The sequence below is a fragment of the Lampetra fluviatilis genome, chromosome 8 (assembly GCF_964198595.1).
Source record: "Lampetra fluviatilis chromosome 8, kcLamFluv1.1, whole genome shotgun sequence".
In the NCBI taxonomy this organism is placed as follows: Eukaryota; Metazoa; Chordata; class Hyperoartia; order Petromyzontiformes; family Petromyzontidae; genus Lampetra; species Lampetra fluviatilis.
In genome coordinates, this window is record NC_136282.1 from 2045790 (window position 1) to 2066465 (window position 20676).

Genomic DNA, 20676 nt, shown 5'->3' on the forward strand with positions numbered 1-20676 from the left:
CAGAGAGTCGGAGATAACAGCTAAACGGCAGGGAAGAATGGAAGCACAACAGCAAGTTACGACTTTGCTTGGTTAATAACGTCCTTCCAATGATTGCTCAGCTTATACCCATCTTATCGGTTGAAATTGTCTCCGTGTTTATATATCTGGATGGCTTCATGGACAAATCAAATATACAGGCGTCAGGGTCGGGATAGAACTCAAGATCTCCTGCGTACCAGGCGAGGGTGATAAAATCTCGCCACCACGGTGCCCCTTAGCCAAGCAATAGCAACACCTTGGCTAAGGCAGTCAAATAGTACCTCTCTATAATAGGAATTCAATCATTATCCTAATTAAATTTCAGATGCCACTTGTGTGAAAACGGTGGACATTGTGGTATTTTAAATCAGTTTCATTACACATTATTTTCATTTAAGTAATGTATTTTTAAGTCAGTTCCATTACAGATTCTTTTCATGTAAGTCATGAATCAATAATTCAGCTCATATAACAGTGACTGAAATGCATCAATGTGTAGAAGAGGTTTGCGACATGACGATGGATCAAAACTATTCTGAATGCCTCACTGCCTTTGAGATGGCATTTGCATGAATGTAGCACAAACATGCGTAGAATGGCATTCACTAAATGTACAAAATCTGTATGTCCCACAGAGTTCGACCTGACAAGTGGCTCATCCATGGAAGCAGAGGACAACCAGGACATAGACGCCAGGAAAAGGGAGCGTGATATGGTACACGTGACGTGCTGAGCCACCGCAGTGAAGATCTGATATAATTTTGTTGTCAGCTTGGCATCTTTATATTTTATGTAAAGTTACATTAACTTGCTTGAATTTTGAATACGCACTTAGCTAAGTATATATTTTTCGCAAAAACAATATTTAGAGATATTTTAAGAGATGCTGGCGTCAGTGATTTCAGATTAATTTTGTTTTGTATTCTTCAGGATATATTAACACAACTAATGGAAGAAATGCTCATTTTCGTGTCGAAACTGGACAAAGATGCAGGTGCTGTGTTTTTTGTTGTGTTAATCACTGTGACTACTCTAAAATAAACTATTTTTTAATTTATACTCTTTGGTTCTTTCGGTAAAGTCACGTAGATTTTTTTCAGACGTGATCTGGCCACAAATGATAGTTCAACGAAGTGGGCTTATCATGTGGAAATGTGTTTATAAATGTGGAGGGAAAAAAACCCAGTCCCGGAGGAAAATCCACATGATCACGGGGAGAACATGCAAACTCCAAATATACAGGAGGCATCGGGGTCAGGATCAAACCCATGACCCCCTGTATACCAGGCGAGGAAGTTAACATCTCGCCAATGTGGCGCCAGTGGTAGTACTCAACAAAGGTTTTATACTTCAATTATAATCATACACAGGTTGAAGCTTGAAATGGGAATTACAAGATGGAATCAGGCTCTTATAACAGAAAATAGACGACACTGTATGCACTCGCAAATGGTTGAACGTCTTCCAACAACTAAACTATGTCGTGTTATTGTTGCTATAGTTTATAAATGTTAGCGATGGAGTGATTAATATATACATGTGCACAAACAACATTTCTTTGACTCATGATATTACCATGATTATGTTGTTCCATAGACTATATACCAGTGCTAGGCTATGCATACTTTGCGTTTTTACTGTATACAGGGACTCCTCTACTTACGAACGAGTTAAGTTCCAGAGGTCTAAACTAGATTCGAAGCTTTCGTGACTGCAGGAATTCCAGAGGTTTGTTCGTAAGTCGATTTGTTAGTAAGTCTAACTTTACTCCTGTTGATTCCAAACATGTTGTACGGCATGTTCACTAAACACAGGGAATGGCTTTAAAAGTTGTATAATCTCCTGCATTTGTAGATGCCACCGCCACCATCTATTGATCGGTGGTTGAACTTACGATTCTCGGTCCGAACAGGCAACTGGACATACGGACAGGTTTGTTCATATCTCTGAAATTTCGTAAGTCAAGTGTTCATAAGTAGAGGAGTCCCTGTACATGTCAGTACAGCACAGTGTTGTACAACTGCAAAACATATGGCAATGGCCCTTTGTATGTATGCTGACCTTCTTTCGCACCGTACATAGCCAACTCTGCAAATAGTATAATACTACTGTAATCATTGCTGTTCTTATTAAAGTGAGTACCTGATGATATTTCTCTGCAGACACTGGTCCTACTGCGAACAGCGATTTGCCTTCCCAGGAGGAGTTTTTTGACATATTTCAAAAGTCTAAGCTCGCCCTCACACTTGTGGTAGGAAACAGTGGTTCGATGTCATGCATTTCACATGGCCCACGGCAGCGGGTCAGTCTTGACTTTTGCAAATAAAATGAGAAATGTAAAAATTATCGAGTAAACTTTTCTTTCATATTCTACAGTTCTCCCTTGTTATTCACGAGGGATACGTTCCGAAGATGCTCGTGAATTGCAAATTTCGCAGATAATGATACTGGCCTATGAAACCCTATCTTTTATCTCATCATTATATCTCATCACTTTATTTAATAACTTCTCGCATCACATTCTCTCTCATCACTTTGTTTCATCAGTTCCTTTCTTTTTCTCTCTCGATGCAGTCGTGTAGAGTTCCAGATGCGATTCGCAGATAGCCAAAATCGTGAACAGGACGTTCGTGAATAACGAGGGAATACTGCATAAAGCAGCTGTGGTGCATTCAATGAAGTAGAGCGTTCCGATGCGGTTTGCAATTGGACGATCTGGTGAGCCTAGAGCATGTCGTAACAGGAGCTAACGGTCTGAGGAGCTGCCCTGCTGATCATTTGGTGTGCATTTAAAAATCCGGCCAATCGCAAAGTAAAAAAACTAAGGGGCAGGGAGGAAGCTTCTCAATAAACATGGAACCCCTTCACTACCTCTCCTCCAGTGCGCATTGACTCTTAAGAGCATTCATGAGAGCATTTAGGCACTCTCCCCTTCCCACCCAATTTTTTTCTACTGAGGTATGAGAGCTTAGGAAGACACCAGGAGGTTGTAGAGTTTATTGAAACATGCAGTTTAGACAGGTTTGCATTGCATTCTAATCATTAATGTGTGGGTTGCGCTGGTATCAACCCACTTTCATATGCTCTGTTTTGTGTGTACCTGATATCATCTTGTTAATAAAATACTTTTGGGCGGAAAAATTCCCGTCAATTGGAGGCGCCGTATCTTCCTACGAATTCTCCGCTCGCGTACACAAGGCTCATTGGCTGAGTGGGAGCGTGACGTCACCCGCCCCTACTGGACATCTGCAAAAAAAAGATTTATAGCTCATCTGATTCCTCAAGTTTTAATAAATATTCTGATAATGCACTGCTTAATAAGAGCAGAAGTCCACCTTGTTACGACAAAACAGAGCGCTTCTCCGCCCATTGAATGCACCCCCGAATTACTGCCTTTAATATTTTTTTGCGTTATGCTTGGCAAGCATGTGACCCACTGGGGTTAGCCATAGTGGTGTTGTGTATTTTTTGTGGTTGCATAGCTTGAGCAGCACAATATATAGTTCATGTCTTCAGGGATCAGACGGAAGAGTTTCCATGACAAATTCATCCTGTTGTAATAAAGGACTCTTTCACTGTGTCTGTCTCCGTTGTCCTTTATTTGGGTTCGTACAACTTCGCCCTGCACGGCCCTCGCTCAGAGCCTTCTCTACCTCCCGCTCGGCAGCCCTTCTGCTGCCGTCGCTCACGTAGCCTTTTCTCCTGGCTTCCGATGCAGCTCCGCTGCTGGCTTTCCTCTCAGCCTCTCCGCCCGTTCTGCAGTCTCTCGGCTGCTCTCTCTGCAGCCCCACCGCTGCTCTCCGTCTCCCCCGTGCCCGGACACCGCTGGCCAACGGTGCCGAGTCCCTTACTGTGGTGATCACGCCACTTTCCACCCCCTGCCCTGCCTCGCCTCCTCCCGTCTTTATTCTTACACTCTCCTCCCGTCTCTTCCGGTTCCCGCCCTTAAGAGCTTTCCCTTCTCCCCACGTGACCCAACTCCTCCCACCGTTACGTCATATCCGCGAGGCCGTTTACGCCCGCATTACACCACCCTCCCCCGTGGAGAAAATTCCAGCCGTCCTCGGCTGAAACAAACAAGTAATGCGAGTGACCACCAACCATCAGACATGAACGGACAACGGAGCATACAACGAATATAACAATACTAACAAGAACAAGAACAACATTAATCAACGAAAAGTAAGGGACTTCGACTGCGTGCGGGTCGCCGGCCCGTCCCGGATGAGCGGTGGCCCCCCTGCAGACCGAGAACGTGACGGGGTTTTAGGAGCGACAGGATCAAAACTGCCTGTCGCTATTGGAGGCCCGCCAACGCCACGGTCCCGTTTCCCCGAAGGACCAGAGTCCGGGGTGTCCCGCAATCGTGGTTGTGGTGGGGTCGGAAGGGCGGCGGGGCCCGGTGTCCCCGCAGCCGTGGTAGGCCCACCCAGAGCAGAGTCCCCTGTCTCCTGCGATGTCACGGCCGGTTTGTCTGTAAAAGGCACGACAGGCGCTCTTGCAGGGTCAACAGGCACAGGCAAGGGTGCGTCGGCAGCAACAGACACCGGCAAGGCAACATCAGGAGATGACGCATCCGTTCGAGGGGCCACGTATGGTTTTAAGCGAGACGTATGGACGTACCAGCGCCGAAATCCGAACCGGACGCGTGCGGACTGCGGGTTGGGAACCTCGATGAGCCTAACAGGCCCTTGCCATGGTTTATGTAATTTAGGGGAGGTCCCTGGCCGCACCTGCGGGCAATGCAGCCAGGCCATGTCCCCCACCTTCCAGGGGCACTTCCACTTCGAGCGTCGAGCGCACCGTTCGTTCCGGGCCTGGGCTTTGGCCGTAGCCATGCGGGCCCCCTCCCGCACCTCAGTGACGCGGCGAATGGTGTCCTGAATGTAATCAGGGAGAGGCTTAGTAGGTCCCCGCATTCCTGTTCCCAACTGCACATCCATCGGCGGCACGTTTTCGCGACCGTACATAAGAAAAAACTGCGAATATCCTGTAGACGCATGAGGCGTCATCTGGTATGCCGAGAGTACCCCAGGGATATGCAAATCCCAATCCGCTTGTTTTTCATTAACCGTGTGACACAGCATGGCGGACAGAGTCCGATTCAGCCGTTCAACCATGCCATCCATCTGCGGGTGGTAGGGAGATGTCCGGATATTTTTAGTTCCCAGAGCTGCGCACACCTCCCCCAACAACTTTGAAGAAAAATTTCGGCCCTGATCCGTGTGTCTTCTTTTTCTCGGCCTTGATGGAACGGAAGAATCGGACCGACTCGTCGTCGAGAAGAGTTGGCAGAACTTCCAGGGCCTCTGCGTCAGTCCACCTGGCGGAGCGCACCACCGCTAAAAATCTGCAGGCGAAAGCACTCCAGTCGCCACCGATGGAGAATTCTTTAACAGTTGTCAAGTGACGGCTGCGACTCCTCGCTGCGCCGTCCTCCGCAGGCGACTCGTCGCGTGGTATATTCAAGATGGCGTCGCACCGCAACGTGTCAAAGATGGCGGCCCCCCGCCGCGGAGGGCGCAAGATGGCGGCTTTCCGCGGTTCTTCCCCTGCCACGCCCAAGATGGCGTCTTCGTGCCGCGTAGCAGAGGGCGCTGGCAGCGCAGGCAAGGCCGCGGCCTGCCGATCACCCCCGGGCCTCCCCGACGCCATCACTGGCGTGACGAGGTCGCACAGTTGCGCCAATACGGTCTTCAAGGTCTCCAGCTGTGCCGCCATCTGCCTCCATCGTAGGTCAGCGTCCTCCTGCACGGGCGGATCCACCGACGCGGCGACATCTTGCACTCCCGGACCAGCACTCGTTCCCGCTCGGATTTCCTCCTCCATCGCAGGCAGGTCCACTGCCTGAGGAAGGTCATCGTCGTCGGAAGATGTAGCAGACAATGGTGCAGGGATATTCTTTCTTCTGAGCTGTTTTGACATGCCATTTCACTTCTGACACCAGTGTAATAAAGGACTCTTTCACTGTGTCTGTCTCCGTTGTCCTTTATTTGGGTTCGTACAACTTCGCCCCGCACGGCCCTCGCTCAGAGCCTTCTCCACCTCCCGCTCGGCAGCCCTTCTGCTGCCGTCGCTCACGTAGCCTTTTCTCCTGGCTCCCGATGCAGCTCCGCTGCTGGCTTTCCTCTCAGCCTCTCCGCCCGTTCTGCAGTCTCTCGGCTGCTCTCTCTGCAGCCCCACCGCTGCTCTCTGTCTCCCCCGTGCCCGGACACCGCTGGCCAACGGTGCCGAGTCCCGTCCTGTGGTGATCACGCCACTTTCCACCCCCTGCCCTGCATGGCCTCCTCCCGTCTTTATTCTTACACTCTCCTCCCGTCTCTTCCGGTTCCCGCCCTTAAGCGCTTTCCCTTCTCCCCACGTGACCCAACTCCCCCCCCCCCCCGTTACGTCATATCCGCGAGGCCGTTTACGCCCGCATTACACTGTTATCCATGAGAGATGAAGATACGGCAACACTGATACTCTCTGTGTTCAACGCAGAGCCAGATGTGTTGATACAACAGCAAGTGAACTCATGAATATGTGTGTCTCGGTCGGTAGCTGATTGAAGAAGTTTCTCTTCCTAGGCAGTGTGCTTATGACTAACTACAATTGGGCAGCGGAGGTTTCACTCAGAATCAGTGGAGCAGCAGTATATTTTCATCACCTGCATAATGATATATGGAAGCTACCTAGCCTTCCGCTCTATATGAAGCTCCGGGTCTTCTCGGCCATAGTTATGCCCTCCCTTCTCTATGCCTGAGAAATGTGGAACCATTTTAAGGAATATCCGCTCCAGTTTGAAACAGTCAGGCTGGCCTGCCTACGATCCATCCTGGGGTTAACCAGACTGGATTGTGTGAGGAGCTCACATATCTTTCGATTTAAAGCTTTCGTGACTGCAGGGATTCATCTTCTTGGTTCTTTCGGGAAAGTCACGTAGAATGGAAATAATAAAATAATAAAATTAAACATAATATAATAATTCTCACGATGTTTCGGCCACAACGCAAGCAGCCATCCTCAGGTGAAGACCAGGTCTGTCGGGGAGACAGCCGAAACGTCGTGCGAATTATTTTATTATGTTTTATTTTATTATTTTATTATTTCCATTCTACATGACTTTACCGAAAGAACCAAGAAGATGAGCTCACATATCCTTGAAAGATCTGGACACAGTCCAATTGGTGAACCCCTCCAGCAGGCAAGGCTGTGTGGCTGGGTCGTGTAGCCTGCATGCCTAGCCACTGCATACCTAGTCACTGCACGCCTAGCCACTGCATGCCTAGCCACTGCATGCCCAAACAGCCTCTGTTTGACTGGAGAGAGGAGGCAAACCGGGCATGTCATAGGCTAGAGAAGAGATGGACTGATGCGGTACGGAAATATGTGGAGCTGATTGGAATGGTGGTTATTGTTATCCGCGTGTCTGTGCCTCTGTGGGTGAGGTTGAGAGGAAGAGACGAGTCAGTGTGCCTGGGTAAACGTGGGCGATGCTGGGGATTCCAGCTCGCCATGTCCTGGTTGATCCTCCCAGAAATTTGGTATCCTTCGAGTACAATGGATCGATGCACTGCCCTGTGCTCCACACCACGTAGCCCCTCAGCCTATAACGTATTGGAGATGGTGGTGGCCCGCATCAGTACTTTCCAGGCCGAACCCTCTGCTTAGCTTCCGACAACTGATGAGATCAGGCACATTCCAGGTTATTTATGAATTTAAAGTACGTAATGTCACTCTATTCATTCGCATTGCATTGTCTAATGCGTGCATGACAGTGAGCGACGTTTCTCTGTGGTTGCTGCAGGCTAATCAAAAGAATCAACTCCAAAATCCGTCGGCCAAGGAGCTGGTTCACTCAATATTCACCAGCCTAGATAAGGTACGGTGATATTGTCCTTTGTCGCGGTGAGTCCCATCCGTCCTCTGTCACTACGCATCATTCAAAGCAGGACGATTGTCCGATTGATTGGCAACTCAAACAATTTTCCAGCCCACACTAAGTGATATGCGTTACGGGTGTTGTATTTAAAATGAATGTGCCAAAGGCAAGTTTGCGACACACCAACGTGCGACGTGAGCAATATAGTGTAGTTGCCGTATGTTTCTATTTTACCGATGGAAGTGAGGACTGAATGTGTTTATGTCCAAACAATTTGCGTTTCTGAAAACATTTCCGGGGAGGTTAATTTTATATTCCTGACGTCTTTCCACACCCTACCGTCATCACGCACATTTTTTCCCCCGATGGCATAGATGTCTCCCTCGATATTATTGTTAAACCTCGTTCTGCCAAGTATCGCAAACCCTCATCCACTTTACACCCTTCCTGGCAGTTGGAGACGCCTGATTCGAACACGCGCGGACGTTTAAAGTTTTCTACTTTTACGCCGTCTGCTCTCTATCATCGTCAACCATGGTCTATGCACTGCTGGATAATGACCTCATGCCATTGCCATATTTCATGGTTTTTGCGATGGAATAATCCTGCTGCCTTCTGCGAGCTGATCTCATTGCTTCATGTCCCCGATGACCTTAACGCCTGCTCTTAACAAGTGCTCGTCGTTTGTATTTCAGTTCATGACAATGTTTCAACAAACACTCAATTTGGCATCCATCAATCAATACATACATAAGTAGCATGGAATTTGCTGTCATGCATCCTGGACTACGCTTTTGGCTGAAAAATGTACAGCTTTGCATTACTCATAATGAAAACTAAACTAAACTTTTTATTTGACCAGGTAAGACCCACTGAGCTATATAACAGCTCTTTTTAAGAAGCGACCTGTCCACAAATGATAGCTCAACGAAGTGGCTTATAATGTGGAAATGTATAGCAAACAATAATTTAAACGCAAGTTTCTAAATGTGGAGGGGAAAAACCAGAGGACCCAGAGAGAAATCCACACGACCACCGGGAGAGAGACACGCATACTCCAAATATACAGACATGAGGGTCAGGATCGAACCCACGCCCTCCTGTATACCAGGCGAGGTAGTTAACATTGAAATGAGATTGGTTAGAATAGCAATATGGAGTGTACGTGGGTGCCAGGGCTTAATTACATTCATAACTGCATCGGGAACATGTGGTGCTGCTTTCTGTTTGTCCCTTGCCAAAAGCTACCTCCCACTCCACTTCAACACTGCATCTCGTGGCCAACTAAACATGTACATGATATCATCTTTGAAAACCATGTTACATACATCCCGCAACGTGTCATCTTCCTTCAGCTGCATATTCGGTGCACATTGTCACCCCGCAGCTCGTGAAGCAAACGGGAGGTCCAGAGTTAGCGAGCAGCGTCATCAGCCCACTGCTCACTCAGGAGACGAGAAACCTGCTGGAGGATCACGTGACCGAGGAAGAACGATTGCTCTGGGTGTCCCTTGGCAATGCCTGGAAAGCGTCAAGGTAATTTTATCCAAGACAGAGCACAAACCATAACATGACAATAGCTTAAACACTCATTAAAGTTGCAACACAACGCGTTTTGCCATTTCAGATGAATTTAATGCGGCATGGGCTTTCGCGACCGATGTTACGATTTGCAATAGGTTTTCGGGTCAGATCGCGAGAGTGCAATGCGTGCCGTCAACCCAGTTGTTAAACGTTCTGGTTCGCTGTGCAACTTTGACTGCCGGTGCTGCTGAAGCGGTGCTAAGTTGACACGTTGGTTCATCGCGCGACGGCTTTGTTGGTCGGCTCTGTCGGGTGGAGGAGAGTTCACGACACACGTTTTGCTTGCGCGATCTGAACCAAAATATAAATTACGAATCGCCGCGTCAAATAATTCGCGTTGGGGAGTTTAAAAAAATATAATACACTCCAGGTGACGACCTCGAACTTATTTTGGCCCCTCCCACCCCTCTGATGCGGCCTCCTGAGCCCGACCCGGCACAGCGAGGCCTGCGTCTGTTGTTGGGTTGACAATGTCGAGAATGCTTTGCATTGGTAAATGACTGAACATAGTAACTCTACGGTATTTTGTGCATGTAAATTCAAATACTTTAAGCTCGGTGTTGCTCTATGCACGTTGACCTTCTTTTGCGCCAACCGTACTAACCGGAGGTGTGGGGGAAGGACCACAAAATTAAGTCTAAGAGCAGTTCTTCGAGAAATGAGTGATCAATCTAGATAATTTAAAAGTGCATAGCTCCAGTGGCTTCCGAACATAGGAAGGAATAGCGTTCCAGACGGCCCCAAACGTTCCAGACGCTGGGATTTGCGTGACTGGGTGTTTGCGGCCTGAAGTCGAGGTCACGCTGGTTTATTTATGGCAGGGAGGAGTGGCCACAGGATCAGGCGGTGCAAGAGTACACTCCGAAGTTCAAAAACGGCTGGGAACCTCCAGCTTTGCTCGCCTATGAGGATGATTACAACGAGCTGTGCAGCCCTTCAGATTCGGTCAGTGTGGTCGAGCAGAAGAGGCAACAGCAGAAGCAGCGGACATCCACAAAGGTTTGACGGCGATATCATTAAACGTTCCCTTGGTTTACCCTCTGACTCCAGTTGCACAAATGGATCTTTTTTTTGCAAGTAAACAGACCGTAAGCAGACGTGAGCCGTCGCTTAGCGATACCCCTCCATGACCACCTCCAACATCCCCCCCCCCACACGGGTGTCCCCACCCCTACTCGCGCACCCCCCTCTATCCCGTACCTCTCCTCCCTCCCGCACGGCCCCCCCTCCCACCCCTCTCATTCCTGCACCCTTTCCTGAATTGAATCCACGCCGTTTATTTGTTAAAAGTTTAGTGTACATCTCTGCCATTAATATGCAGGAGAGATGATATAGCGATGGGTATAATATATTTTTGCGCAGGGTATATCAACTGTACAATGGAAAATAAGTAATAGGTAAAATGTTTAAATATTAGAGGAAGCGCAATTCTGAAATAAATGTATCATGTTTTTTAAACTCAACACCCTCATCAACAACACTGCCTTAGAAGAAATATAAATCTATAACTTCCGACGTTTCGGATACTGGGGCCCCTTGTGCACCACTGACCAATGCTGCATTGCCACATCATTGATCAAATAAGGAAAACAATGTACACGCATCGAATTTTCCAAATATTTTTTTACCAAATAATAATTTGTTTCAAAAGTCACCAGTGGGTATGGTAAAACGTCGCCACGACGACCACGGCAGCCCGGTGTGGCCGGGTTGTAGTCGGTGAGTCCAGCGAGCGGAATCATTTGGGGAGTTCTGCATTGGCTCTTGCTTGTTACGGCAAGTGCAGTTGGTTCACTGACGCATTAGATCAGAATCAAAATCAGATTCTTTATTTTTACTGGAGGAATCCAATGAGCTATGATGCTCTTTTCACAGATGTCCAGTATGGAAACGGGGTCAGAATTTTACAACAACAAACACGATAGGAGTGCAAACTATAGGAAATGTAAACAAATCATTTTATTAAATATATACGAATAAAACTAATTTTTTTGATTATCTTACCAGGTAAGGCCCACTGAGCTATTAGTTTATTTTTCAGAAGCGACCTGGCCACATATGAGAGCTCAGCGAAGTGGCTTATCGTCATGTGGAAATCCACAGCAGCGGAAATAATCTAACAAACAAGCCGTGCTGCCGTTCCAGTGAATGAGTCATCCCATAGCTGTACTTTATACACCGTGTGCCATTACGTTTTGCACAGAGTGCTTTGTATTCAGCCGGTCAAAGTGCATTATTTCTAACCTCAGCTGTTGTTGGATTTTAGGAATCGCTGGAAGACGAAATATCGCTGGACAGCAACACGTGAGAGCAACATATACACGGATAACTGCGTTGAGATTTTTGTATCATTCATACATAATAAAGTTTTTTTTGGGTTAGATCGCATAAATAGAAAAATGTGTCATTGAACCCACCACCACCCGACACAGTCAATTAGTAAGGTTTGTCACATAAACAAACCGTGCCAATTGGTTACAAGTTCAGCACACCAGTGCGTTGGAGAGTAAATCCACTACAACATTTACAATTTGAGTAAGATGTACTCGGTGTGTTGGAGAGGAAAATATGTTACAGTTTACATGTATTGCCTGTACAATTGTGGAAATTAAATGTATGGTAACTCTTGACTTAAAGCTTTCGCAACTGCAGGAATTCATATTCTTTGGGTATTTCGGTAAAGCCATGTAGATAGAAAAAAGTATAAAACATATCACGACGTTTCGATCGCAACACAAGCAATTGTCATCAGGTGAAAACATTGCAAGAGAGCTAATAGGTTGAATTTCGCAGTCACCCCTAAATACATCCCAGTTGATGATACCATTTCCCAGGTCGATGGAGCCCTTAAGGGTTTGGGACACATTCCTGCAGACGTGGCAAGATCAGAAATTGCTGCAATCCTCAAAAACGCTAAGACACCTATTAGCAACATCAGTAAAGATGAGCGCTTTGAGCTTCTCAACTAAAAAAGAGACATGACATAGTCATCCTCTCAGCCGACAAGGGCAATGCTACTGTCATCATGGACAAAACCACATACAACAAAATACTTCAGGACCTACTTAATGATGGTAGCTATACCAAAATCAATAGAGATCCCACCAACGGCCTGGTTACGAAAACCAACAATATCATCACTGATTCGACATCTTTAATCGAACCAACCAAGCGGCTTTACTTAAAACTCTCTGATATGAGACCACCCAGATTTTATGGCTTACCAAAAATCCAAACAAGGTACATCACTTCGGCCGAACGTCTCCACCAACGACTCACCCACCTACGAACTGGCCCGATTTCAGTCTGAGACCTTACAACCATTCACTGGTAAGACCACCTCAGTTGGACTTAACTCAGCTCACTTGGTATCATTAATTAAGGACATCTCACTATCTCCAGGTGATTTGCTTGTCAGTTTCGATGGAGTATCTTTGTTTACCAAAATTTCTGTTCCTGACACCATTTGGTCCGGCCCTGGTTAGACACTGCCTCACCAACACTTACTTCACCTGGAATGGAACATTATACAAACGAGTTGAAGGTACCCCAATGGATTCTCCCTTATCTCCAGTTGTAGCCAATGTTGTCACGGGAAATTTTGAGACAGATCCCATCCAGGTATCCACCCTACGTCCTTCCTTTTGGAAGAGGTACATAGATGACACGTTCGTCATCTGGCCACATGGCCTACCAGCTCTGGACCAATTCTTCAACCACATAAATTCCATACACCCAGCCATCAAATTCACCATGGAGGTGGAAAATGATGGCAAGTTACCATTCTTGGATGTTTTAATCAAAAAGAGACCAGATGGCTCAATGGGACACTTTGTCTACAGGAAAGCCACCCATATGGATGCCTACATAAAACCTGACTCCTACCACCATCTGTCCCAGAAGAATTCCCTCATCAAAACTCTACACCATAGAGCTCGATGTATTTTTGACAATCACCACCTAGCCAGTGAACTGGAACACATACAGCAAGCCCTCAAAATTAATGGGTATTCAGACTACACAATCCGTAAAGCTATCACCCCAACTGTTGGGAAAGAACCAAACTAAGTAGCCAATCAAAACCATCACCTTGCCATACACAACGGGGGTCACCAAAAAGATTTCCAAAATCATGAGCAAACACAAGATCCAGTTCGATTCAACACAATACATACATTCTAGATTTGAAGCTTTCGTGACTGCAAGGATTCATATTCTTAGGTTTTTTCGTTAAAGTCAAGTAGGTAAAACATTAAAATTAATAAAAGTAAAATAAAATAAAAATCACGACGTTTCGGAGGCAACACAAGCTTCCGTCTTCAGGTGGAACCGTCACAGCCCGACAGCTGTATCAAGTAAATGAGAGATTACAGGAGATACCACTCCGTATATATAATGGTTGAGGGGGGGGGAAGGGCCAGGAATGGCCCACTTTTTATTATTATGGTAAGGTGCGGCTTGAGACTATGAATAGACTGAATAACAAAAGACTGAGCCTTTATTATGGAGAGGTTCGGTTTGTGACTACGCCTAGCCTACACAACAAAAGTGTGAAAGGTGTGAAGTGTAGCTTTCTTTTTTCACACTTTTGTTATGTAGGCTAATTACAAACTGAGCAATCATTGGAAGGACGTTATTAGCCAGGTTAAGTCATAACTGGCTGTAATGTTTAGTAGTTATTTTCGACTCTCTGGTGTTACATTAACAGGTTAAATGTCATTACATTAACAGGTTAAATGTCTCACTAACACAGCTACCGTTGCTCGTTTTCCTTGATGTGGCGGTGGCACTATGATCTTACATTGACATGCTAATCTCTCACAATACAATGGCCGCCTCCGCAGCTTCATTGTCGTGAAGGTAGCTCAGCACTCCGATCTTACATTTACATGCAAATTTCTTCACTAGCCCCGCCCACTTCGCTTATAACTCTTGGGCTCCACCCAACTCAAACCTTTATAACATCCTGCCTCAGCAGCTCTCTCGCTATTTTTTCACCTGATGACGATTGCTTGTGTTGCGATCGAAACGTAATATTTTTTATAATTTTTCTATCTACGTTGCTTTACCAAAAGACCCAAAGAACATGTATGGTAACTGTTTCGCCATGCATTCATGATATGGTCAATGGCTCTGAAAGCTGGAACTCAGTGAGGGGGAGAGAGCCTGTCTGGTCATGCGGATGTCCATGGTACAGCAACTGTGAAACTAATTTGCTTTAATTACGCTTACACATCACGCATTTAATATCTCACTGGGTGAAATTGACTAACACTTAATAGCGTAATTACAGTTAACAAAATAATTACAATTTTACATTTACAATTAATAACATGCCCACCATCTGCTGTGCATGGTTTTATCTGAGCCCAAATCACCATGAGGCAGAGGTGGATGGCTGAGGTGTCACTAAGGAGAATAAGTTAATTAAATGTTATTCGCAATAGATTTTTAGCAATGAAAGTCTTCGTACTAAGTCATTAACAACTCTATCTACAGCAGTTTATTTGCTATAATTAAATATAATGGATAATTGAATGTAAAAAAAAGCATGAGAGCATTAGTCCACCATGTGGTCTGGTGATAATAACCTTGCACGCTCCTTTTTAATTAATAGATATTTTTTTTAATCAAATACAATTAAAACATAGTCATTCTGTTTATTTCGTTTGTAATGGTATCTCTCTTCATGTGGATTAGCTGCAGAACATTGTCTTTCAACGAGAGCTTTATTAGCAGGTGAACAGCATTCGTCGTTGGAGTTTTTTAAATGTAATATTTAACATTTTATTTGTAGCCTCTCTGGCAAACACAACCCCGCGTCCAGCTTTGGAGAGGTTTTACTGTATCTTAAATAAATTCATACTCAATCACTGTTAAGTGCAGTGCAATTACCCACACCTCATGGTTGGCGACTTACGGTGCGAAAGAAGTTCAACATACATTCCTTAAAATACAGTTGTACGGGGGAGAGCTGTTTTCCTTGGGTTAACACACAGATGATGTATTGGGTGAATGCAAGCCTTGAGATTTGGCCACCTTCTGGAAGCGAACTGGAGTGACTAATGACTCTGGAGCTAGTGTCAAAATAGTGTCCTCTTTTGCAGATGCGACGATGAAGTAAAGGTACTCGCCATTGCATTAAACCGATTTGCTGCAAGAAACAAAACTGAGCTGTCCATCCAGAAAGACGACATTGTTTTGGTGAGCCTCTCACTCGACGGACACCTCGTGTTGTATCGCCCTGAGATCGCACTGCGAGATGCGATAATCTCTTTTACGAGGGACATTTGCGAGAATTGGAACACCACTGATAACAGAGTACATTTTTAAACAGCATATATGTTGCGTAGAATACATATGCTGAAAATATACGTTTGTAAAATGAGACCAGTATGTAAAGTAGTTTGCAAATTGAGATCACCTCCTTCTAATAGTTCCAATACAACTGAGCAAATCTGTTGTTTAGGTTGGACCGTACCAAATAGATAAAAATCCAGGTAATTAAAATAATTAATATAGGTTAAGCAATTTCCATTACACTGCATGCAACGTTGTTCATCAACAACCCATGCCGAAGAGTACACCACGTATTGTGGCTTATTGCGTCCTCCACAGGGAACTTCTGTGTACCATTTGCCTCCAGCTCGACGCCTCACTGCCCAGGACTTGACGCATTACACCCAGATCTTCATGGAAACATGTAGAGTAACGCCATCGCCGGCATAGCTGAGAGATATTTCTCAACGAGCGAGGCATTCTGATGTGCCTTGTGGTGGCTAGAACATGCCGTACGCGAATTGCATATTAAAACACGTTCCTTCGGAGTGGGCAGGTAGGACCTTGGTTGGACAGCGCATTCGTGCACGACAGCCAAACAAATAATCCCTGGTGGGCAGTGTGGAAGCTGTTACTACCTATATAAGTGTAGTGTATAGTGTAGTGTGTAGGTTAAACGTTGAGTTTTATAAGGGCACCACGGGGTGACCCATCCAGCCCCACCCTCCCCACCCAGCCCCACCGTCCCCACCCAACCCCACCCTCTCCACCCAGCCCCACCCTCACCCTCCCCACCCAGCCCCACCCTCACCACCCAGCCCCACCCTCACCCTCCCCACCCAGCCCCACCCTCATCCTCCCCACCCAGCCCACCCAACCCCACCCTCACCCTCCCAGTCCCACCCAGCCCCACCCTCCCCACCCTCCCCACCAACCCCACCCTCCCCACCCAGTCCCACCCTCACCCTCCCCACCCTCACCCTCCCCACCCTCCCCACCCAGCCCCACCCTCATCCTCCCCACCCAGCCCCACCCTCACCCTCATCCTCCCCACCCAGCCCCACCCTCACCCTCCACACCCAGCCCCACCCTCACCCTTCCCACCCAGCCCCACCCTCACCCTCCCCACCCAGCCCCACCCTCACCCTCACCCTCCCCACCCAGCACCACCCTCACCCTCCCCACCCAGCCCCACCCTCACCATCCCCACCCTCACTACCCAGCCCCACCCTCACCCTCTCCAGCCAGCCCCACCCTCACCTTCTTCACCCAGCCCCACCCTCACCCTCCCCACCCAGCCCCACCCTCCCTACCCAGCCCCACCCTCACCCACCCAGCCCCACCCTCCCCACCCAGATCCACCCTCACCCTCCCCACCCAGCCCCACCCTCACCACCCAGCCCCACCCTCACCCTCCCCACCTAGCTCCACCTCACCCTCCCCACCCAGCCCCACCTTGACTCTCCCCACCCAGCCCCACCCTCACCTTCCCCACCCAGCCCCACCCTCACCCACCCCACCCAGCTCCACCCTCACCCTCCCCACCCTCCCCACCCAGCCCAACCCTCCCCACCCAGCCCCACCCTGTCCCTCTCCACCCAGCCCCTCTCCACCCAGCCCCACCCCTTCCACCTCCAACTGAAACACCTTAAGGCTGGGAATGTTGAAAGAAACACGAGGCAAAAAGATCCGCTTTTTATTTTCAAGGCTTCCATTTTATGAATGGAGCCACCCTCCCCCAGTTCCATTTTGTGAATGAAACATCGCCCGCCTCCTCATTGGCCTGAGTCGCGGCGGTGCCCCCCCCCCCACCACTAACCCCCCCCTCTACCAACCCCACCCCACTGCTCCCATTGGTCGGCGCCCCCGAGCCAATGGGAGGGCTCTGGTGGGGCGGGGCCATGCACGACAGACAGACAAATAATCCCTGGTGGGCAGTGTGGAACTGTTGTTCCTACCTGTATAATAATGCATTTTTTTTGTTATACTATATATTAAAACACCTGGCAATTTTATAGAATAATGCAAGGCTCGATATTATATTAAATATGTATCCGTTGTATGTTTTTTCCTATGTATATTTAACTTACAGGTACACGATCACAGCAAGAAATGGTGGAAAGTAACCAAACAAGATGGAAAAAAAGGCTTTGTGCCTCACAACATCATGGAAATCATAGAGAGCCCAGACGAAATGCAAGAAGCATTATTTGCTTAAACGGAATCACACAGTGATAAATCTGGAGTCTCCCACTTTAGTCATATCTCCTGAAATCCATGCAGCGAACGATTGTCTTTCAACATAGCAAAACACAAAATAATAACTACTTACCCTGAACGTTAACAACGAAGAACCATCGATCATCATGATCTCCAAACCTATAAGGGAAAAAACCCCGACGAATCTTCATTTTCGAGGCAAAACATGTTATAGCTTAGAAGGATGCGCAAAACAAAGAATGAACATGTTCTATTTCAAAGTCAGCCCACAGCACAGACAACATCTGCTTAATGACTGCGCACCGCGCCAGAAATCTGTGGCATTCTGAGGACTTTTGGTGATGGGGTTCAAACAAAAGAAAATATCCCCTCACCGTTCAGGCAGTGTGTCATTGTAGGGTCATGGAAGCCGTTCCGGCTTTACTCATGCACCAGTGCAGGACTGGTTGTATTTTTAGTTGTAAAAAGTTATTGTCTGACCCACAGGTTTTGTTGTTGAGGGACTATCCACACTCTTGCATTGGACTTTATTTCTGTCGGTCCTAATTTTCAACTCCGCGGTAGCCTATGCCATACATTTCCTCGACTATAATTTCTTTTAAACGGATAAATATTTTACATGTTATATCTATGTGACCTTTTTGCCAGTATCCAAAATGATGAAATATAAGAATAGGTTTTTCCCATATATGTCTCTGGTGTAGGCCAACCAGTTTCAAAGACAATGCATACATTATCGGAGCATGTTTACTTGCATGTTTTGCCACAAGTATGTGTGGTTAATGTACACTTGATACCTTGCAAAAGTCATCTGTTTGGTGTTTGAACATCTTAGCAACTGTTTTATTGCCAGAAAGGGTAAAGCCTATTGTTATTTTACATGTTGTTCAAACACAATACACATCACTGTGTCAACTCCAAATCTGCAGATATGGTGCAATCACATAGTGCATCGCTGCAGTTAAATTGAGCAGTTATTCATTTGGTGTGATACGATTTTTCATCCTTGTCACCAGTTGGTGGAAAGAGCAACGGCAGGCAGTGTAGTCCCTCATCATAGTATCCCATGTTTACATCCACATTACGGTACTTGGCATATGGAGCAGGATTTATTTCCTTTAATTCTGCTATTCTAAATAATTTTACTCCTAACTGGAATAATACCATGGTAATGGTTAGCAACACAGGACTTGCAATCCAGGGGTCGTGGGGTTCAATTCCATTTGCCGGTATGGAAGTTGAAACAATGGAAATGTTTCTTAAACCCCCCTGCTTATGTCCAACCAGTGGTGTAAATGGGTTCACCACATCCCGTCGATGGTCAGGTCACGTGCGGTGGAGTAAAGTCTGCTTACTCCCACCTCTTCCGAGACGTCTGTTCACCGTGGAAGAGGAGGCCCAAATATTCACGAGGTGGGGCCCTCTCGTACTCCCTCGAGTCAAGGCCCTTCTGCCAGCAGTGGCATGAGCAAGTAATTGCAGGGCTGCATCTTGACTTTCATTTAAATTCTAACTACAGTAATGATAGTGTCAAGTACAGAGAATGTGCCGTCTTTGGTCAGATGAATGCAGCAGCTAGGGGATATTTACGTGACGTGCTGTGAAGCTGTTGCACAAACAGAGGGTACATTTCTCGTGGTTTGTATTGTGAAAATAAGTCAACTTTTTAAAATATATATATTTCATGCACACGTGCACCAAAATGAAATTGCACTGAATGCAATTATAATATTAATACTATTCTGTGGGTATTTCGGTAAAGCAACGTAGATAGAAAAATAATCAACAATATCACAACGTTTCGATCACAACACAAGCATTCAGGCGATTGCTTGTGTTGTGATCGAAACGTCGTGATTTTTTCTTATCTACGTGGCTTAACCGAAAGACCCATATAAGATGTATTCCTGCAGTCACGAAACCTTTAAGTCAATATTAATAATGATGAAAACATATTAAAAGTGATTTCCTGCTCAAGTGAGCATTGAGGCGGTGATCATCGCCTGTTTACAGCCATGAGCCAGTGGTTAAAAGTCCACATTCCTATGATGGGGGCAAGTCTGTTCATATGACAGCGGCTGCTGGCTTCTCCCCATAGCGGTACTCATTATATTGACCCTAAAGGGATGATGGGATCAGGATTTCAACTCACAACCTTCTGATTGTGGGTTACTCACTCTACCAGATCAATATAAATTAAATATCCAAAATACAAACCAAACACGAACACCCCGACACCAAAACATGATCAGTCTGCATCAGCAGGCTAACCTGTGAGTCCAATGGAGAAATCTTACACCGGTAGTACTCAATTGTGCTCAGTCAGGTAAACACACACACAATGCTTAATGCACCCTGCGTTAATGTATACATTTATGAAAATAAGATATCAGTTCTCCGGCCGGTTCCCGACATTAGCTCCCACTCGCTGTGTGCAGGGCCGGATTAAGATTTTGTAGGCCCCTGGGCGACAGGTACTGTGAGGCCCCCAGTAATATTTTCAAAAGGAAAACAAAGTTAAAGAAAAAATAAATGTATTTTTTCAAGGCTAACAACAAATAAAAGTCAGCATTCACAAATGAAAATATATTTTCACTTCATCTCTGGAGGCCCTCCAGCTGGCAGAGGCCGCTGGGTTGCAGCCCCTAAAGCCCCCACGCCTTGATCCGGCCCTGGCTGTGTGGGTCTCCTGCCGGTCCCCAACTTCA

The 20676-nt window shown here is 46.6% G+C and overlaps 1 pseudogene; it reads left to right on the forward strand.

The window, feature by feature from the left end:
- Nucleotides 1-17966, forward strand: part of LOC144933710 (epidermal growth factor receptor kinase substrate 8-like) — a 42255-nt pseudogene extending 24289 nt beyond the window's left edge.
- Nucleotides 17967-20676: the final 2710 nt, after the last annotated feature.